Genomic DNA, 2561 nt, shown 5'->3' with positions numbered 1-2561 from the left:
ATTAATTATTTATTAATTATTTATTTACTTAATTTATTTATATTTGATGTAATTTAGCTGTAATGTGCCTAAACATATTCACTAACTAGTTTTTGTATTTTTATTCATTTGCTTCATATTTTCTATGTTTTTCTATATTTTCAACATTTCTGTGTGTATTTCTTTCTCCACTGTTTGCTTTTGCACTATAATTATGTTCTATGTGTAAATCTGTCATTATATTATATATTTTTTGTATTATATTTTTTATATATTTATTTCCCTCAGGATAATCTATCTATCTATCTATCTGTCTGTCTGTCTGTCTGGTCTATCTATCTATCTATCTATCTATCTATCTATCTATCTTTTATTAGTATATATTATACTATATATACTGTACTAATGTGCCCTAACTGGTCCTCATCAGTAATATTTTACAGTGTAACTTCTTCTTTGTGGTGAGTGGTGGAACTGTTGTTGTGAGGACTGCGGGGCTGCTGGTCTGATAATGGCTGCCACTTTTAATGAAGCCCCGAAGGAGACGCCGGCCTCCTTATCATAAAAGAGTTAAATACGCCTCCTTTAAAACTCGGATCGGTACGAGTTCCCGCTTCAGATTGTTACTTTTCCTTCATCTCCAGTTCCACCGCTGCTCTCCTCCTCTCAGACAGTTCGATCTGTTAGTATTTAATCTCAGTTGTCCGTCAGTTCTCTTCCAGAGACTGAAAATAAAACCTCAGTTTAATAAAGCAGAAGCTTCACAGAGACCTCAGAGTCACAATAGGTTTGTCCACATCAGTGTAATGTGTCCTTTTATTCTCCAATCATCATTATTGATCCTGTAAAGTGTTAATATGCTTTCTCCTTGTTCTACTGAAGATTTATTATAGTAAATATGAGAAATATTATATACTCATCAGAAAACACCCCCTGTAACTTAATTGATCCAAAGTTTGAAGTAACACTAACTCAGTTTAGTAAGTTTAAAACATTCTTGCTTTTACAAACATGTAACATTAAGAATTATGTTTTCACAGTACAATTAAAGGTTAGAAAATTAAGTCACTTAAAAATACTTTAAAAGCTGCTAATTTTAAGAATGTTTTTCTTTTAGCAATTTTTGTTTTAATCTGTTTATCATTTCGTCTTTGCTGCTGAAACATCACTGAATCTTTTCTGATCGGATCAAATTTTAAGTCTGTTCAGTAGTGATCGAGGTTGGCGCTGCGGTATCGAGGTCCCGCCCATATGGCTGTCGATCATGAAACACAACTTTTTCTAGCTTCAAATAACAAATTTAAACCAAACTTGTCAAAAAATGTGATGACAATTATAAGAACTACCTAAAATGACAGAAACCATCTTTGATAAAAATGTATTTGACTTATATGTTTTTAGTTAATGAGCTACACTGCAGTCAGCCACCAGGGGGCGATAGAGATGGTTTCACTTTTGGAGAGCTGTCCTGTCGTCCATCTTTATATACGTCGATGTGTAATAATAAGTGCATAAGCTATATAGCTAGTATAATATAATTATATGACAGAAATACACTCATTGGGTAAATAAGCGTGGGGTTTGGATTAAAGCAGCGGACCTTGATTTGAATATTTTTGGTAAATAAGTTTTTCCTGCCGTTGGCAAATGAGACGAATATTTTTAATGATTTGAAATTGAATTAATGTTGGTTGTTTATGATGCAGTATTTTCATTTAGTTTGTACAAACATTCAGCCTCCACTGTCTTCTTTGCACTCTTAGATGTCGCTGCAGAAGCACAGTTCTGTAAAAACCTCCCTGCAATACCTCCTTTCTTCATTACACTAAAATACATGTTTAAATTGCATTGTGGGTAATTTTTTACGAAGCGGGAATATTTTACAGCATATTTTGACATAGTAACATTATAATATTGGTAACTGAAGATTATATAACATAACTATTAGTAGTTGTAATAAGTAATATATGAATGTAACTGATATATCACAGTAAAATACAATAAATACTGTTTTGTAGTAACAGAGTATTGTTCTATATCACAGTGCAGTTAGTAGTTTGTGTTAGGTTAGAAGTTATTTATTTAGATCCAGATCTGCTCACACAGAATAAAAACTTATATGAAGTCACTAACAATGTGTGCAGATCTGGATAATGAGTGACACACATGCTCAGGGTTAATATCTCTGTTAGGTGTTTTTATAATGAAATAAATACATAAATGATCTCATTGAGGCTGCGATTGTGAACTGCCCTGCTGTCCTGTAACTGAGAGATCACACATTGAATCCCCACAGCAGCCCGGACTGTACGTGTCCATTAACAGCTCTGTGGCCTCTCCAATAAGAGCGACAGCCAAGAGACTGAATGTCGAGGCTGTAGTGTGAAATCAGAAGATATCACATCCAACACATCGTCTACAGACGGTCTACAAAGGGTTCTTACAGCATAAAGCTGCCACTATATCATCTTCTTTTCATTTAAAGACTCAAACTAACAATTACGACAGAGTATTAGGGCCAGACTAAGAGAATATATGTTTTATTTTTCAGGGGGGGAAATTAAGAGAATAAAGTCGTAATA

Source organism: Morone saxatilis, unplaced genomic scaffold (genome assembly GCF_004916995.1).
Source record: "Morone saxatilis isolate NCDOM2014 unplaced genomic scaffold, NCSU_SB_2.0 Contig2, whole genome shotgun sequence".
Lineage (NCBI taxonomy): Eukaryota > Metazoa > Chordata > Actinopteri > Moronidae > Morone > Morone saxatilis.
The sequence above is the reverse complement of the archived record's forward strand: the minus strand, read 5'-3'. Positions refer to the sequence as shown.